Here is an 18,610-nt window from a genome sequence, read left to right on the forward strand (position 1 = left end):
GCCCTCTCTATTTGTGAGCTCAGTGTGTGTCCCTGGGTGTGCCATGTACTCTGCAGGATCCGTGGGAGAGTAATAAACCTAGTTATTATTGTTTTTTCAAAGTTTCCTGATAGCTATAACTACAATAAGAAATACAAGGGCTGGTCCAGCCAGAACACTGGCTCTGGCCAGGAGAATGTCTGTGAGGGTGGCCGCAAGCAATCCAGACCCCAGTGAGTGCCCCAGGCCTTGTGAGCAGAGACGGACCGAAACAGTAGGTGTAAGCACTGGCTGTCAGGGCTTGCTGTGTGTCTATCAGCGTTCTAAGCGTTTTATCGACAGACTTCATTCTCACAGCCATCCTATGAGCTTGGTGGCATCGCCATCTCTGGTGCCCATTTTGCAGATAAGACAGGTGATGGGGCTTGCCCAGGGTAAAACTGTCCATAGCAGCAGTGTGACGTGGACTCGGCCATCTGTCTTCAGAGTCCTCACTCTTATCATTACTCTTAAAATCACACTGTGACACGCAGAAAGGGCGGTGGGGCTGGCCAGGGATGTCGGTGGGGCCCAGGGCATGGCAAGCCTTGTCCGTCCTGCTGTGGCACCTGGACCATAAGGGATACACAATGAAAAGAAGACAGGTACAGCTGGACGCCCTTCAGGAATGAAGGTTACTGGGAAAAGCCCAAATGCTTATTGGCCGAGCATGACCAGAAGGAAAACTCATGTTTTGAGGATGACTTGGTCTGTAAGTCTGGCTTCTACTGGCACATGGGAGGTTCCTACCCTTCCGGTGGTCCCTTTTTCTGTGGCCCTAGCATCGTCAAGGCCAGGAATGTCCATCTCAGAGCCGGCAGGGAGGAGGCCCTGCCCCCATCCTCACAGGCCGCGTCACACCACAGCGTGGCTCTTCAGAAAATACTCATATTGATATCACGTCTGTGACTGAGTCAGCATTTACTATGGGCCAGGCACTGTGCCCAGCTTTTTGAGTCATCATCTCATTTAATCCTGAAAGACCCTCCTCACAGGTAGGTGGGTACCATGATTGCCTCTTTTCTTACAGATGGGGAACCGATTCCCAGAGACGCAAAACACCTGCCAAGCTCCCGGAGCTGGAGAGAACGGTCACTCCAGGGACCGTTCTCTTGAACGTTCTAGAACTCGCCCATCTCTGTGGGGCAGGTGGGACAGGCCCCATTTTCTCCAGAGAACAAATCTCAGCAGGCAAGGGCACACAGCCGACAAGTGGAGAACCATCTAGAAGCTTGTTCTGAGAAAGTCAGGGCCTTTGCCTCCTCCCCTGCAGCCCAGCTGTCGACCGGGGCTGGGTCTTCCGGCTTCCAGAAGGGCACTGGCAGCTGCTGGCTGCCATGGCTTCAGCTGCCAGATCCCTGACCTCCTAGAAGATGGTAATGATGCGAGGGGGCCCGCCTGCAAAGCCGCCTGCTGACAACTGAGAGGAGCCGACACTCTTAACGTCCAGAAGGTCTGTGGGTCGCTGGGCTGTTTTACAAATGAGGCAACAGGTACAGGGAGCCAGTGAATCTAGGGCACCGGGGACCGACGAGCACTCCTGAGAGTGACAGGCAGAGGGAGAAAGGACAGGCAGAGTGAGCAGGGAGAAGGCTGGACGTAGCTGTGTGAGAGCAGAGACCACGTGCTCTTCACCGCTCAGTAACCAGCACTCAGTGAAACCGTGCGGCTCGGACGCGCGAACCAATGAGCCTGCGTAAGTGTCCGGGAGAGGGAGGAAGGCTGAGAAGGAGCTCAAGCGCTGTCAGCGTGGTTACAGGTGACACTCGGTCTAATCGTCGATGTATTCCGCCTCCGACCCAATAATCAAAGCTGTTCGGCACGCTAGTGAGAGCTCTTGGGATGACTCGAATGCATATTATTCCATTCTATAGATGTACGTTAGACATTTTCCAGTCTGCGCCACTCAGGATGGTGCCGTTGTCGGCATGAAAGGACCAGGCCGCAAGGGTCACGCGAGGCCGTGCGGCGAGGGGGCTGGGCCCTGGAGGCAGACGCCGTGCCTTGAAAGCCCAGCTTCTCTGCTTTCTACGGGGCTGTGCATCCGTGGGGAAATTACCTAACCACTCTGTGCCTGGGGTCCATCATCACCAGTGACACGGGGAGAATGACAGCAGCTCCCTCCCAGGGTGGCTGTGGGGGTTAAATCTGTCAACGTGTGGGATGCGTAAGAGAGTCTATGACCCACAGTCAGCCTTTTATAAGTCCTGGCAAACTTCACTCCACCGGCCTTTACACTCCCGACATTCGGGCGATTTCCTAGAATGCAGCCTCACAAGTGGATCAGAAGGTCAGCCTGTAGAATCATAAGGACTGCGCCTTCGAAAACCACAGCAGCACTAACAAGATAAAGGCCTTTGGTCCTAATACTTTAGCCCAAGAACAAGGGCTCGGAGGACCCAAAAGTTTAAGTCCGCCCGCTGTGGACGCCAGGATTCCCACTGCCAGGCTTTCTGCCAAGGGTCTGTCCAGCTCCCTACAGTACACAGCCCATTGCCCAGCCGACTCCTGCAGCTCCGGATACCCCGGGAGAGAAGGCACCCTCGCCTCCTTCACAGCAAACCGAGGGCGGCCAGGCCCACGGCAAGGACGCGTAAGCGCCGGGCCCCTCAGCAGCACCCCACCTTTCTAGGCCTTGTATTTTATTTTACATCCACAACTTCGATTATTTTTTCTTAAAGAGAACTCCCAAATTGAATGAGCTGCAGGCCGCAGCAAACCCGGAACCGCATCTGTGCATAACACCGATTTGTTAGTCTGTCTGTTTCTCTCATTACATTATTAACGCCTTGAAGACATAGCTCTTGTCTCATCCTGTTTTACCTCCAGTGATGGGCCCGGTGCCAGGGACCCAGTGTTTGCTGAATAAATGAATGGATGGACGGACGGACGGACAGACGGACGGACGGATGGATGGACGGACGGACGGACGGACGGACAGATGAATAAGAAGGAAGGAAAGAAGGAAACGCAGCCTAAACGGGAATCTCTCTCCATTAATGTCACTCATTCTGCTTGGATTCCCTCCGAAAGTCGCCCATACAAGTTGATTCTTTCCCCCTCCAAAGCCTTGCAGACATTCGAAGACGGCTCTCCCAAGTCTCCTCCTCTTTTAGAAAAAAAGAAAAAGAAAAAAAAAAACCCCGTTGCAGCAACTGCTGCTCTTTGCTTAAAGGTTATCAGCAGCGGAAATTCCACCAGCTTCGACCAGAGCCATTTTCATATCTAATTCCTGCCAGGATGTCTTCTTATCCTGTCGAATGTCTTGGCCTCCGGTATGCCTCTGGGCTAGCCGGTAACATTTATTTTGCGGGGAGGAAATGCCTGAGTTTTAAGGGAGAGTGTTCGAGCCCCTGACTCCCCAAGCCTGAAAGGATGCAAGGGGAAAAATACAGGCCTGGCTTTCCAGGGAGAGGCCACTGTCCCCTGGGGGAGAGTAAATAAAACCCCTGCCCATCCTTTGATCAGCAAACCCTGCTCTCCTTCACCCTTCACTGTTTGTCATCTCTCATCAGCACCGCGGCTGGGTTCCAAAAATATCTCCTGACCCCCACACCCACCCCCTGCCTGCTCCAGACCCTACCACTCAGATATATATGTTTTTTTCCTGCTTACCCTCAACCTCTTCCCCTTCCCCACTCTGTGCTAAGATATGAACTCCCTGGGTCCTTGTCTGCCCAGAACCATGCCTGGCACATGGGAAGAGCTCAGAAATACTTGTCGATGCGTGAAAGAAACTAGCATTCATCAGGCACGTATTCTGCATATCTCCTGCTGGGAGCTGGAGTTCAAAGGCCATCAGTCAAGTCAAGGTCTCTGCTGTCCAGCCCAGTTCTGAGATGTGATCTCGAAGCCAAGGGTCCTCAGGACTTTGATTACATTTAGTTTCAAATCCTATAGCTCTAGAAATCATCTCCCCCTCTCTCTGCACCCTCTCAGATGCCTGGCCTTTCTCCCAGATCATCAACAACTCCCGAGGCAGCTGGCTGATGGTCACTCTGGCTAAAGATAACATCTCAACCTGCCTTATGTCATATTTCGTTCCAGAGCCCTTAGGGGTAAGGACTCCCTGGCTACTTTTCCATGAGCTATCCTCAAGACCTGAAGAAATTATTCATTACCCTCGCCTCACCTTCGACCTATCAGCTCCCAGCACGGCCCCGAATCCCTAACCCACAGTGCCTTGTGATTCTGCCCTACAGACTCTGTAACCGACATGCCTTTGAGGAGTTTGGGCTTTTGAGCACCTGCCTCCCGTTCTCCTGGGCGGCGCCATTCGTGATAAAACAGCCACTCTGCCCACCGCCATCTCGGCGTTTAGTGTTTGCCTCTGCTAGCGCCAGGTGGAGAAACTCTTTCTTCTCTACACCGGTAAGGTCCTCAACCATCAACCCTTTGTTCAACAGGTTCTTGGAAAGTAAACCCACAATCCCTTCCCCCAGATGATTCCACAGCCTTCCAAGACTCACAGGTGCCATATCTTTAGCTCCTTTTCTTCCCCTCCATTGCCCCTGTCCTCAGCCCATGGGAATACCGAGGACACTGTGTCTGCCTGTGAACGTGGAAGGGCCGAAGCTCACATCTTATCTACCTCACTATATACATAAAGCCAATAAATCCCAAGGCCCAAGTGGCTTAGTTTCCACATCGACTCACATACAGAGACCACAGGTCGGTGGCTCAAAGAAATTTTAAAAGTAATTCCATTTTTATAGGCAGGCAGGCAGGCAGGCAGATAGATCTTCAGCAATAATCATATAAAACAGCCCTCCCATACACACACACGCATACACACACTCACTCCAAACTTCCTTTTTCTGTGATGGTTATAGTCACGCCCAAGCTGACTTAGACATTGGCACCATAAAAGGAGACTTTCCAGGGATCACCGCTTTCCCAAGCGACGATGGCAGCGTTCTCGGCTGGCCCCGTCCACCACGGGAGCCACGAGCCACGTGTGGCTATTCGCACTTGAAAAGTGGGGAGTGCGACCGAGGACGGTACTTTTAACTTTATTTCATTTTCTCTACTTAAAATTTAAACAGCCACATAGGAAGTGGCTACCTGTGGACAGCTCAGCACTAGACCAGAGCCTGGCACACGCATCCTGTTAGGAACAGACGAAATATCGTACGCTCTGCAGCCACACGGTCTCTGTCACGACGGCCACTGTGCGACCGTGCCGTGGAGCTGCCGGAATGAATGGGCGTGGCTGGGTGCCAAAAAGTTTTATTTACCAAAAAAAAATAGCCAGGCCACATTTGTCCTGTGGGTCACAGCTGTTTGCTGACACTCACTCCAAGGCACACCAGAGTGTCATTCCAGGCCTCCTTTGGGACGGGAGGCATTTGTCATACAAGGATGTTCCCAGCCCGGGTTTTTACTTACTGGTTTTCACGAAAGCTCAGAAGGCTTTCCTTTTAAGAAAAAGAGAGGTTCCTGGATACGCCGAGGCCTGCGTTTTTCCCTGAGGGAGAAATAATTCCCCTTTATGGACTATCCTGGGAGACCAGGTCAAGTTACACAGAGACCAAGGAGTAGGGAACATGTCCCCACCCCCACCCAAAGTAATCCACGGAAGAACCCAGAAAAGACTCCAGAAAAGACGACAGCTCTTACTCCTGGAGGGAAGATTAGTCAGTCGTTTACCTCAGGAGGCTGAAGGGCTGTCCATCTCTGGTCCTCAAATGGAAATGTCCTGGCCACAAAGCTCAGAGTGTTAGCTCCTTGCAGCCTCTGGCGATGCTAATGACTTCTGTTGGCAGGTCCAGATCAGAAAGGCTGAGTCTGAAAACGGTGCCAGCTGGAAGGAAAGAGGAGAAAGTTTAAGTTAGTTTTGACATTTAGTTCATCCATGCATGGTCTTTTGAAGATGACGCAAGATAACTTAAAAAGAAACAAAAAACATTCACTCATTTCTCCACTTACTCATCCAATGATTTGTACAGCAAATATTTTTTTTTAAATAAATACCTATTCTTTTCCACGCACACAGCCAAGTGCCAGAGACAGAAAGGTGAGTAAATCACAATTCACGCCCTCGAGGAACTCCACTGGGGTGAAGAAAACAGACACATGGAGAAATCCTTCAGGACAAACATGACACGAGGGTGTGAGTGATATTTGGGAGAACCGAGGAGAAAATGACCAACTCAGTCTGAAAGAAGAATGTGAAGAGGAGATGATCATTTTAGCTACTTCTTGATCAAGGTACCAGTGGGATGCTATTTGGCAGAAAGAAAAGGCTGGGGAGAGTGTCTCTGAGGACGAGGACAAAGCAAAAGCAAGATCAGGGTCAGGATAGATCAGGTGAGGCCAGGCAGGAAATGACTTTGGAAGACCTTATCTGGGAATAACAACAGACTCCTAGCTCAGCTCTTCCTGTGTCCCAAACACCGAGGGGTGTGTAGACCACGGGTTGTCTCATCTGACCCTCTCACAAAATCCCCAAGGGGGGCCACACTGATTATTTGCAATTACAGATGAGCAGCTGAAGGCTGGAGAGCTTACTGACAAAGGCAGTAAGTGGTGGAGACCAGACGACGACAGGACACCCCCGTTTTGTTGGGCTCCGTGTCTTCATCTCAGCCACTGAGACAGAAGACTGCAGCAGAACCCCCAATGCGCTCATGCCACCTGCCACGCGCACCCCTTTGCAGTGGAGCTGATTTCTTCACCCCTTGACTCATAACTCAGCCAATGGGCCGGTAACAAATGTGACATAAGTAAAGGCTAAGAAGGGCTTATATACAGGACTTCCTCTCTCTTGCTTCTGAAATGAATCATTCTGCTACCATTATCGACAGGTCTGAGCCAGCCCCGTGGAGAATGAGAAATGACACGGAGAGAGGACCAGGCATTCCAGCCAATCTACCTGAGCCCCCACGCTTGTCCGTGAAGCCCCAGCCAAGCTGCCCAGACCGGAAGAAATGCCCAGTCAACCCACAGAAAGAGGAGACATAACAAATGTGTGTTGTTTAAGGCACTAAGGTTTGGGGCTGTTTGTTATGCAGAGAAAGCTAACGAAAACAATCATTGTAATCCTTGCACTGCTGGCGACGATAAAACACCATGAACTTGCATGTTAGGAGGAAAGGCCAACCCATGTCGGTGACGGTCACGAGACGGTGAGGACCAGAACTAAGGCAGGGAGGGCTATGGGCACATGGAGGAGTGACGGAGTCAAGAGCTATTTCAGGTGGAAAATTAACAGGAATCAGTGACAGACTGACCCCAGATTTATCCGAAGCCGGCTGGCGTTGACTATAAACAGATGCTGTTTGGAGCTCACTGACGATGGCGGGGCGTGTGCAAGGAACTGTGCAAAGTGGCCAGGGGCAGAGAAAGAAGCTGTGGGAATGAAACTTCCTTTTCAGAAGAAGTAGGGGTCGGGGGGGGGCGGTGCTCACTGTCCCAGGCTCCTAGCCTGGCTCACCATGGCCACCTCCTCCAATGCTCTTAGCTGCAGCCCCGGGGGATCCTTGTAAACTATCACCCAGACCTCCCCACCGGTCCCATCACCGGCTCACGCCATCCCCTTCTACTCATTCTTTGGATTTCAGTGTCAATGGCACTTCCCAGGGACATCTTTGCTGACCACCCAGACGAGGCTAGGCATGGCCACCAGACGTCCCCAGCATCCCCTGCGCTCATCCGCCTGATGACTCCAGTGTGAGGCGAGAGCCTGTCCTCCTCCCCACTCTGCCGACCCCGCCAGCACGACGCTTGCCACGGGGGAGAAAGTCAGGCAGTATTTCCCAGATGAGAGGATGAACGGCACAATTCACGGTTTCCTCTGACACGCCACCTCCCGCACTCCAAGCTGGGTTAGGGACCTTCTCCTGGGGGACCTAGAGTTTTCTGTACTCATTTGCTTATCTCCCTTCGTTTATTCTTCTTTTATTCTTTCATTTAGCAAGAAGTTACGAGGCGATTTGCTGGTCCCTTTGCTCTGTAACGGGCACCCTCTCGATCCTACTATCTGTTGCTTTTACTAAACTGAGCCCCTCAGGGGTGTGGGAAGGGATGAGTATTTTTCTTACCACTGGATTTCCCCACCCCAACCCCCACTGGACAGTGTATGACTATTGAATGAATGAATGAGTGAATGGATAAAGAAGCAGATGCATCTCTGAGTATCACTGGGATGTGGCTGATTTAGCAGGAGCCTGTCGCTGAGTGTTATGTATGTTACATCTTACTAAATAAATGACCGATAATCATGATAACATGAAAGCCTACATGCATATATGCATATACACGCATTGTAATTGTTCTATACAGTGATGTAAGCTGGAAATCTGTGAATTAAATTACACACAGGGCCCTGCTCCCAACTGAACCTCAGGTGTCTGACACCACAGCCTGGCAGCTGTGGTCACCTGTGACCTTTAATTAGAGCCTAAGACTCACCTCCGACCCCAACTGGTGACCTAGCAACCACAGGGCTCTTACAAACGAGACTGTACCCCAGGCGTCACCCACTTTCCACGGCCTTGGGTTCTCCGCTCCTCTGACAGGGCGCTAGGGTGCCGAACACGCACAGAAGGTCACATTCCACTGTCATGCCTGCTGGTCCCTTGCCTTGGAACATGGGCCCCGAAAGCCTTTCCTAAGATGCTCTTCGCTGCCCTCCTCCCCACACCCTGCCCCCCTGTGCCTCCTACGCTCCTCCCACTTCCCCTGACCGTCCACAACTGCTCTCAATTCCGAAGAAAAACGAAACTCTGAAAAATGGGTGAAGTGTGTTTATACACACGGGTCACAACAGGAAGGCATGCCGGATTCAGTCCGCATTTCCAGGAAAACCCCACAATTCCTCAAGATCTTAAAGGAGAAACTGAGGCTCAGAGAGGGGCTCCCGGGCCACACGGGCAAAGGGCAGGGCCGGGCGCTCTGACTTGGGGCTCAGTGCCCTTCCCACTGCCACCCCGACTTCCTCTCATCCTGCCCCAGCCCATCCAGCCCCTTCACATCTACCCATCAAACTGGCTACCACCAGCTACCAACCCAGGCCCCCAGCAGAGAGCTGCTGGGATTAAACCAGGAGGCTTGGAGGTGGGGAGAGTCAGTAGACACCAACTCTAGCTGGAACCCGGAAGATTAGGACTGCCCCCCCCACCAAAAAAAAAAAAAATCATAGCTTTTCCCTTCCAAGCAAAAAATGATCATCTGAATAACTGTTCACACGGGGCCTGGCTGAATAATATGTGCACTTTTAAATTACAGGACTCTTTTCTCAGAGGCCTGTGGTCACGTCATATTTACAGACCGTGTGGCCTGCTGCTAGGTGTGCCTGTCAAGTCCAGCTGCGTGATTTTACAAAAACAGCCTTTCTCCGAGTGTTAGTTTACTCTTCGGTCAAAGAGAAATGGTTGCTGCTTCAATACTTTGCAGGGTTGTACCGAAAAGTAAGTGAATAAAAAAAATGACATGAAATCATTTTACTAACAATAATAAGGTAGGATGAGTAGTAATAGTAGCAGACGCCATTTTTAAGTACTTACAAGCGCTTTGCCAAACTGAGCCCTTTGTACTCAAAACCCTCATAAGGATCCTGGGATATGCGTGTTCCTATTCGCACCATTTTGCAGATGTATAAATGGAGAGATTAAGAAACTCGCTCAAGGTCATGGTGAAGAGTGGAGCCTGAATGATAAACTAACTCCTAACGGGCAGGACTAACACAAGTCACCGCATGTCCTTGCTGCACTGTGCCAGCCCTCTGCTCTGCCCTGGCGGCGACATCAGTGTACTCTTGGGGTCTGTGGGAAGGGGCATGGGCACACAAGCAAGGGACCATCCCGCTCTGTGCCCAGTGAGGGACGATAACTGAACAGGTGGGTAGTCTCTCAGTCTGAATTCCTGTCTAGAACACGACGATCGCGGAGAATGAGGTCAAGATCGCAGCTCGCAAAAACGGCCAGGTGACCCAGAAGTGGGAAGGTGCGAGGGCGGATGAGAAGCTGATGGCGAGGCCACTCCAGCTGCTGGTCCGGGCACCGGAAGGCCCAGAGCAGGGCGTAGGGACAGAAGCTCTGGGCGTGGGAACCAGGGACGACAGGGCGGAGGCTGAGGGTGGAAGGAAGTTGAGTGAGCAGCAGGGGTGGTCCCCTCCGGCGTGTGGCTGTGCCACCCCGCTCACAGCCCGGGGGCGGAGGAGCCAGCCTGGCGGGTCTGAAAATGAAAGGGAGCAGAACTCCGGCAGGAAGCACGTGTGCTTGTGAGGCTGAGAAAGCAGTTCTCTGGGGTGCGCCCTCCCTAGGGGTTCATCACTCCAGAGTCCTTCAAATGAGTGGATTTCAGAATTTGGAGACTAAACGCTGAGGTCTGGCTGCGTTGCCAGGGGAGATATTTTCATTAACAATGGCTACCGTAGAACAGGTAGGCACGAGGCCGGCGCTAAGCACCTCAGGCGCACGGTTTCATTCCATCTTCGTGGCTGCCCTCAGGGAGTGGCCGTCCCACCCCATTTCACAGATGTGGAATGGAGGCTCTAAAGATAACGTCAGCTGCCCAAGGCCTCGCAGTTAGAAACTGGCAGCGTGTGATTCAAAGCCAGGACTGTCCTGAACGCAAGCCTTTCTTTCCCCCGACCAGCCTGGCTGGGCTCTGGAGGGGGCCCCCTCCTCCTCACACCCTAACTGGAGGGGCAGCGTGGTTCCCTGGTCTGCGCCTCCATGGCCGGGCTCCCTGTCCCCATCGGCGGCTCCCCAGTTCTCTCAGTGACCAGGCTGGACATCTCCAAGTGGCTCGCAATTTCTAGTGTCTCAGCCCCCAAGCGCAGTCCGTTCTCCACTCCCAGAGAAATGGGGTCACCAGTTTTTCTCGCGTCGGAGCAAAAACTCCAAGCAAGGCTCCAGTAACGCCCACAAGGACCACCCGTGCGACGGCGGCTGGCTGTTTTTCCTAGAATGTGAGTCTGAATACATCTCTTTCTGCAAGCAGGAGCAAAACCTGATCACACCTTGTTACTGAAAGGATGCTTGTCCTGTGGGGCCCGGTGAGCTGGGGCCTTGACCTTTTCCTCTCTTAGTCCTTCCTCTGATCACGTGACTGGGGAGGCGCCCCTCCCACGCGGTCTGCGGGTTCCCCCATGGCGTCCAGCCCTGGGCATCCGCTCTCTCCGCCCTCACAGCCCCTGTCAGCAGGTCCCACCCATCTTCCAGCTTGAGGACCTGCTCTCCAGGGCTTTCCTCCACCCTCTCCTGTGTCCTGTCTCAATTTCTACCCGGGATGATGGGTGGTATTATCCCCAGAGCACAGGAGGGGAAACTGAGGCTCAGACATGAAAGTCACTTGGCCTGGATCCCCCAGCTAATCAACGGTAGGTGGGTGCTCTTGCCCTGGCAATCATTGTCCCTCTCCATCCCCCAAGGCCTCCCGGACAGGGGGTGCTCCCTCGGCCTTCCTGTCGGGTGAGCTGGATTAGCCTCTCGAGGCTGAGCAGTCTCCTCCGACCCTGGCGAGCACAGTTCTCTGTGCCTGCCCAGAAACTATGCTCTTTTCTTGGATTTGGGAGGAATTGTGAAATGTGTTTATTTTCTAGGCAACCGCAGCCCAATTAAGGAGGCAGAACTATGTGCTCATGAACGAGATTTTGTGGATCAGGAGAAAGAAAGAAGGCAGGAAGAAGTAAAAAAACCTTCTCTCGACCATGGAACCCCGAGACCAGTGGACATGGTGGGCATCATGCACAGTCTGTCGGTGGTGAATGCAACCCAGGTGCCCCCATTAAGTGCCCTGTTTACAGCCCTTTGAAACGTGGCCCATGGAAGGAGGACTTTGTTCTTTTGGCCTCTTATCTGATTCTTGGAACAAAAAGAATGGAGGTGGACGACAGTCCGGTTAACGCAGGCCGTAGACCAGAGGCACTGGGCCCACGAGCTGCCCCAGAGACACTCCCATGAGGTGGCAGAGGGTGTGTAACAGCCTCCCAGCTCTGCGGCTCCCCAGCTGGGGTCCCTTAGGGCAAGCGGCCAACTCTGATGAGCCTCCATGTATTCCACTGTCAAAGCACCCATCGCGATAATGACCACAAAGCCCCGTTTAGAAGTTTAAATGAATCCAGAATGCCCAGCCCCTGGTATTTCCTGGGAAGACACTCAGGAAGGACAGAAAGACACCAGAGTCACAAAATCCAACTCGGATTGCTCAGTGGGAGGACTAAGGAGACCGGCATGGGGTGGGGAGGGGATCTGGGAGGCTGCTGTGAACGCATTGGGAGTGGGCTGCTGGGGAGGGCTTGGTTCAGCGAGTCAGACAGGAGACCTGCACCCAGGACACAGACGCATGCCTCTAGGACACTCCGAGCTGCCCAAGTCAGGCAGAAAGCCCGTCAGTGAAAGCTGGCCACGGCAGCATCAAATGCGGGCCTGGCTTCTCGCCCTGGCTGTGACCGTTAACGGGCTAAGGAGTCATACCGGTCAGGCCTCTGTCTGAGCTGTCTTCTTAGCAGTGAAATAAGACACAGGGAAGGTCTAAAGTGTCATATTCAGTTTAGGTGCACCGGACCTGTCGCTAGGGGCCAGGGGTCATGCCCTAGCCTGGTAAGTCCAGACAACTTTCCCAGACTTAAATTCAGACAGCTCTGCAGAGGCCCACCCTACCACCTCCTCCAGGAAGCCTTCCTGGTTGGAAGCTTTATGTTACTAATCCACAGAGACGTCCATCTGCAGAGATGTCCGGAGGCCGCTACATAGGACAGGTTTTGCTGTCACTTGTAGTATTCAGGCAAATTCAAGATAACCAGGCGGTGGAGTCGAAACGAAGACCCGTACCTCGAGGGAGGCTGAGAGTGAAGTTTCCTCAGCTCGAATGATCCCTGCCATCACGGCATGTACTCAGCAAGCACTTACAGAGTGGCACTCTGCAGGGCACGGTCCCGAACACGTGCCAAGTATGAATTCTTCCAGTACCTGCTGGGAAGTAGGTACCGTTATTGCGCATATTCTATAGACGAGGAAATGGACAAGCAGAGAGGTTAAGCCACTCGCTCAAGGATGAGGAAGTGGCAGAGCCGGTGCTTTTGTGGAGCGAATCGATGAATGACTCAGGAGATAAATACCTGAAGGCTTGGAGCAGGCACCGACTGACCAAGGGCATTGCTAAGGCTCCTCCGAATGCCAGGACGGTACGATTCTTTCCTGTGACTCGCTTTCTGAATGTGCAACCTCTGTGACTTTGGTATCATTCCGTCGACTCCCACGCACCCCCTCCCTCCCCCTCCGGCAAGGGTCACAGCTCATGCTATCAGGGCTCCCGTTCAGGAGGACCCCGAGCTGGGGGCAGGTTCCCGACCACGCAGAGTATTCCGCTATGAACACTGTCCCCGAGGCCGGGCCATTTTTTTCCCCTCGTTTGGATGCTTGTCATTGTACAGCCATCAGTTTAATCGAGACAGCCTTACAGTGCCCAGATCATTTTGCCGTAGCTCAGCTGGCTTCCTGTCACAGGCAGAGGCAGAAAAGTAGCGGCAGGCTTTACGCTGGAACCAGTTCTTCAAACCACTGTGAAAGCCGTGGTTTCCATTTGAAATTTCTATTAGGTGGTGGCACAAACCTCGCTATCTTATAATCTCCCCCTTTCGGTTTAATTTCCTTTTTTTTTGGCCAAAAGACTGAAGTTTAATATTAAAACTGTGCTTTAGCAACAACCAGGAATACACCCCACAAAGACATTCTCGTTTGTGGCAGCTAATGGATAGCCAAGCAGTGGTCTTTAACCATCAAACTCTCCGCCAGGGGTAGGATTGACCACGTTTTCAAGGAACAACAAACCCGTCTCTCCATTGTGAAGATGTCATTAAAAGGGACTTTTCCAACGCTGTAACAACAAACTTCCGGTTGTTTCACTTGAAGCAGGTGCCTAGGAGGCACCTGTCTAGGGAGCCAGGTAGATTTACATGTCTGATGACAACGATGACAGCCTTCCTTCCTGGCACAGTCGGCCCTTCCTTGTCCCCGGTCACTGTGGGAGATTTCCCAGTTCCATTGAAGCTGACGAGCCACAGGAGGAGTTCCTGCAAGCAGCAGTGCAGGGCGTGACGAGGAGATCGAAATATCCAGCCAGACTATCTCGGCTAAACAAATCCATCCAACTCACCCCAAACGGTGAATCAGGGAAACAGCTTGAAGCCTCGGCCTTTGGCAGGACGAGGCTGCTAGTGTAGGACTTGGGGAAAAAGCATGTGGCGAGAACATGAGATCTCCTTCCAAAAAGGCTGCTCGAGAACTCAGGTCCATTTGCCACGCCCGCTGGGTGGGATGGCAGGCACCGGGGACCGGGTAGTTGGTGTGCCGTGTTTCATATCTGTGCCTCCTCAGGAGGCTGCCCCACCCTCCCGGGTTCCCCAATCTAGAGATGCAGGATAGGACGGTCCTGGGAGTTACACTGAGTGGTACCTGCGACCTTAGGCTTCGGGCGGAAAAGGAGCAGTTATGAATTCTGGCTCTGCCACTCTCCGGCTTATGTGACCTTGGGCAAGTGGCTTAACTTCTCCGAGCCTCTGTTTCTACATCTGTAAAATGGGCTTAGGGAAAAAGTACAGTGACCTTACAGCGCTGTCGTAAAGACTAGGAATTTAATATCAATGAAAGTCATGGGAAACTCAGCAGAGGAAAAGCAGGCATCCAGGCCCAGCCGCGGCAAAGGAGCTGGTGATGGCTCCTGGGCACGTGGGAACTCAGAGACAGCCCACCACGTAGGCGCCACAGTTCAGCTCTTGGGGTTTTCCAGAAAATCCATCAACTAAAATGATTTTCTTCGAAACTCTGCTGAAGAAGAGGATGCACTCAGCAACCTCTTTGCTGGCTGACAGGTGATCGGTTTATCTCCCAAAAAACGTGCGAGCAAGATCCCACTTCCCAGACTGCCTGTAGCTCGCTTCTCCCGTCCCCTTTCTCCTATAAGTGCATCCCGTTCACGCCTGTGTTCCTTGACTTTGATTCCCTGAACCAGCCGACTCTCTCCCCTGTGAGAAAATCATTTCCATGCAAAAAAACTAAATAGCAGGAAATTACCCAACTAAATGTCTGAGTTATCTGTTGACAGCTCCTCTTTTGATCTGCCTACCTGGTCTCACCAGAAGAACTGGACCTTGGCCCCCTCACCTAAATCTCCCTAGGTGATGGAGCTCTGGGCTCCAGAGGCTAACACCGGTTCACCAGTACCTAGTTTATAGGAGCTGTAAATGAAATGGTAGGTGTGGTCGCTGTCTTCTGTGGTATCCTATTGTGCTGCGTTAGGTTGTTATGATGATAAAGTTTTGGCTCCATAAGTTGACTCTAGGATCTAATTAGGATGCTGAGACTCGGATGTGCGCCCTTTGTCCCTGTTCGCAGACTCAGCCCAACCGAAGGTGGGAGCAAGGCGGGTGGAGTGGGGTGGGGACAGGGAGGCCCTGAGGGGCTGGGATGAAGGGAGGTGGCTCCTCCAGGGTCGGAGGCCTGGATCTGCCCTTTGGCTGCACTTGCCATGGGGCCGACCTGAGCTGAGGATGACATGGGAGGGGCTGCCAGTCAGTGGAGGGGGGCGGGGGGAGGGCTTATTCCTCCTGCAGGATGACCCGCTTCCAAAGGTAATTTCAGGGACTCAGAAGAGCTGGGTGCAGAGAGAGGCAGTATGACCTTGGATCAGTCACTTCCTGTGCACAAGAGGGAGAACCCTAACCCCTGGGCAGCACAGAAAGGAGCTGACTGACCTGAGGGCCAAATAGGGTCAGAGATGCCAATGCCGATGGCTGCAAACGCAGAGATCAGTGTTTCAGAAGATGTCTAAGCTCAGACCACTGAGAGTTCTCTGAGGTCACTCTGTCAGCAGTGTGCTAAGTGGGGAGAGAACCAGGCCTTTGTCACTTGGCCAAGAAAATCCGGGGGATTTATTTTGGGCTCCATGGAGTCTTCCAAGAAAAGGGTTTTTTTCTATGTGGCTTGTTTTTTTTTTCTGTTCTTTCCGCCGAGGGTTTTTTGGGTTTTTTTTTGTTTTTTGTTTTTTTTTTGGTTGCGTTTTTCTCAAGAGCCCTCTGCTAAGTAAACACGCATGAAGGGAATTTTTAGCGAGTCCCGGCAGTTAGTCTAATGAGGATTTGGACGGACGTTTTTTTAATGTAGCAAAGTCTACTGCGGTTCTATCTATTTGGGTTTGACTTTCTTAAAAGGTAACTGGTGAAAATCAGAGAAAGAATATTCTTGCGCACCCAAAGGTGGACTTTCCAAAAGTTCTTCTCACCCCCTTTTTTAATTCTGCCAAATAATTTGGAACAAATGTTCTTTTCTTTTCAACTTCTCTGAATTATTGTAAGTGATCTTTAACTTGTATTTTATATTCTCTTAAAAGCTCTAGAATCAGGCCTGGTTAGATAGCTTTTATATATTTCGGAGAAAAAATATATATGTTCACACACACACAGACACAGAAGAAATGGTCAGATGTTTTTGGAAAGAAAAAAATTTTAACATAAGAAGACTCAAATAGTACTATAGTATTATTTGAACACTGAAGAGGCTACAAGGATCTGACAAAGCGCAACCTGCCCCTCCACCAACCCTCTCGGTAATAAAAGCTAACATTTGTTGAGTGCCTCTGGTTTATTTTTCACATCGACTATATCATCCCTGTGAAAAATGAGAAAACCGAGACACAGAAAAGGTAAATAATTTGATCACTGAGTCATAAGTGATGAACCCCAGACTGAAACCTTAATACTTGGGCTATTCTGCTTCTCATTAAGACACTACTGAAAAAACTTGTGGGTCTTTCGCCCCCTGGGGTGGGCTCGGCTCTTGGTGGCACAGAGATCACAGAGGGCAGCACGGAGCAAGGTGGCAAAGTTTATCCTCCTGGATCCTCCCCGCCAGGTTGAGGAAGGAGGCCGTGTCTCTTCCAGAAGCTTCTGTCAGTTTCCACTGACAGGCTCTAGCTCTCCCAGTTCCCCTTGCCCATCCCTCCCTTTGCCTCTCCTGGCGAGGGGGTGCCCGGGCCCAGGCCTGCAGCATCCCTCATTTCCCTAAATGCTGCTCTGCTCCCATCTCTGTAAATGCCCCCTTTATTAAACTTGGCCCTCGATTTGAGAGTGCGTGTTTCCAGCTGGAGCCAGAAGGATTTGATGTTGAAAACGCTTGCCGCTCTCTTGGGCACGCACTGAGCGCTTCGTGAGAAGAGGGTGCTACTAAACGGATGAACCATAAGGCATGTCACGTGCCCCTCCTCCCAATTCTCCCATGAACCAGGCAGAGTGGGAGTTTATATTGCCAACTACTAGTTAGGAAACGGAGACCCACAGAGGTTACGTGACACGACCAAGGTCCCTGGCCAGGAGCAGGTGGAAAGGAATCAGGACTGAGACTTAGGAATTGAGTCCCAAGCCGGTGGTTTCCCAGCTGGGTACCCCCCGGGTCTGTAGGAAACTCCTGTCGCAGAGTTAACCACAATGGACTGAGTCCCCTCCAGGTGACTTTGGCTTTGACGCATGTCACACCTGTTGCTGATGCCTGGCCACTCGAGAGGTCTCAGGGCACTGAGATCCATCCACCAGAGTAGTCCACCCCCCATCCCCACAGGCGCCCCTGCCCCTGGAGATTCTCTGTGCCACCATGGCGGGGGGGACATTACAAGTGGTGTACAACCCCACGATGAGGAAAGTATGCTGCTGCTCCAACCCAGGCATCTGGCTCTGTTCCTTCCGGGAGGGATTATGGACAAACCCTTAACCTGAAAACCGGCCTGTATTTCAAGTGTTTTTCCATGAGCTTTACAGAACCTGCTACCTTCAGTTAACTCTTCAATTGTCTGAAAGATTTGTCTAGCAAGTGGCACTTCCTCTTGCAATCTCTTGCATGCTGACTTAACTGGGAGGCTCCGGGCATCCCCCCCACGCCCACTCAATCCTGTGAAGAATCGTGGGGGGACAGTCGTCCCCATGCACTTCAGATCCGGCCCGCGGAGGTGCAGGGCTTGCCCTGCTCACACGGCTGGAGCGAGGCAGCGTGCCCTGAGACCTGGGCACTTTCCCCCACATGCTGCCCGCCCTGCCCTTCACCCCACTGTCCCTGATCAGCTCTTTAAATCTGAGGTCAAGTATAAGGACAAGTATGAAAAATAAGGCACTGGATTTCAGGGTTTTTTTAAGCAAAAGCAACCACTCTGTCTTACGCACCATCATTCTGAAGCCCGCAACCTGCGGAGGATGACGGTTCAGGGACCTGCACCCTGGGTGAGTAGCAAGGACAGACCCCACTGGAGCAAACCAGAGATCAGGACACAGTGCACAAAACGGGGGCCGAAGCGTCGAGCCCCGAAAATCCCCAGTTCCCTCAGCTCTGCAGAAACATGCAGAGAAGACTGATGGCCAATCTGTTATTTTACTTATTTTTCTTGCACAAGCAGAGCACACACCACTGTGACTCTGGTGGGGGCAAGAGACAAGGACCGACGTCGTGTTCTTCCATCTCTATATTTCCAGCACCCAGCACGGTGCCTGGAACATAATAAGTCCCTAATAAAAATGTTGGTTCAACTGAAATCAAAACAATTTAACCAACGACAAAACCCACAGAAACAACAAAACCCCAGGCTTCCCAAGGATATGTTGGTT

General features: G+C 52.0%; 1 protein-coding gene across 1 annotated transcript in view; it reads right to left on the minus strand.

Moving 5' to 3' along the window:
* ST3GAL1 (ST3 beta-galactoside alpha-2,3-sialyltransferase 1) overlaps window positions 1–18,610 on the minus strand; it is a 64,757-nt gene that overhangs the window by 41,828 nt on the left and 4,319 nt on the right. The window contains exon 2 of the mRNA XM_039845896.1: window positions 5,668–5,821. The gene's annotated coding sequence lies outside the window, so the exon portion shown is untranslated. The remainder of the gene's footprint in view (window positions 1–5,667; window positions 5,822–18,610) is intronic.

This window comes from Pteropus medius, unplaced genomic scaffold (genome assembly GCF_902729225.1).
Source record: "Pteropus medius unplaced genomic scaffold, Ma_sr-lr_union100, whole genome shotgun sequence".
Classification (NCBI taxonomy): domain Eukaryota; kingdom Metazoa; phylum Chordata; class Mammalia; order Chiroptera; family Pteropodidae; genus Pteropus; species Pteropus medius.